Below are 230 nucleotides of genomic sequence, written 5' to 3'. Positions count from 1 at the left end.
GAACAAAAAAGAGCAACAACGGTAGTAGTAGTAGTAGTAGTAGTAGTAGTAGTAGTAGTAGTAGTAGTAGTAGTAGTAGTAGTAGTTTCTTTATTAATCACAAGGTCCGCGAAAACTTTAGGACAATACAAAGACAAAGGGCAATGAGGACTTGAATAAACAATTAAAAAACAATTTAAAAAAACAATTAAAAAACAATTAAAAACAATTAAAAAACAATTAAAAAACAA

This window comes from Octopus bimaculoides, chromosome 1, assembly GCF_001194135.2.
Source record: "Octopus bimaculoides isolate UCB-OBI-ISO-001 chromosome 1, ASM119413v2, whole genome shotgun sequence".
NCBI lineage: Eukaryota > Metazoa > Mollusca > Cephalopoda > Octopoda > Octopodidae > Octopus > Octopus bimaculoides.
The sequence above is the reverse complement of the archived record's forward strand: the minus strand, read 5'-3'. Positions refer to the sequence as shown.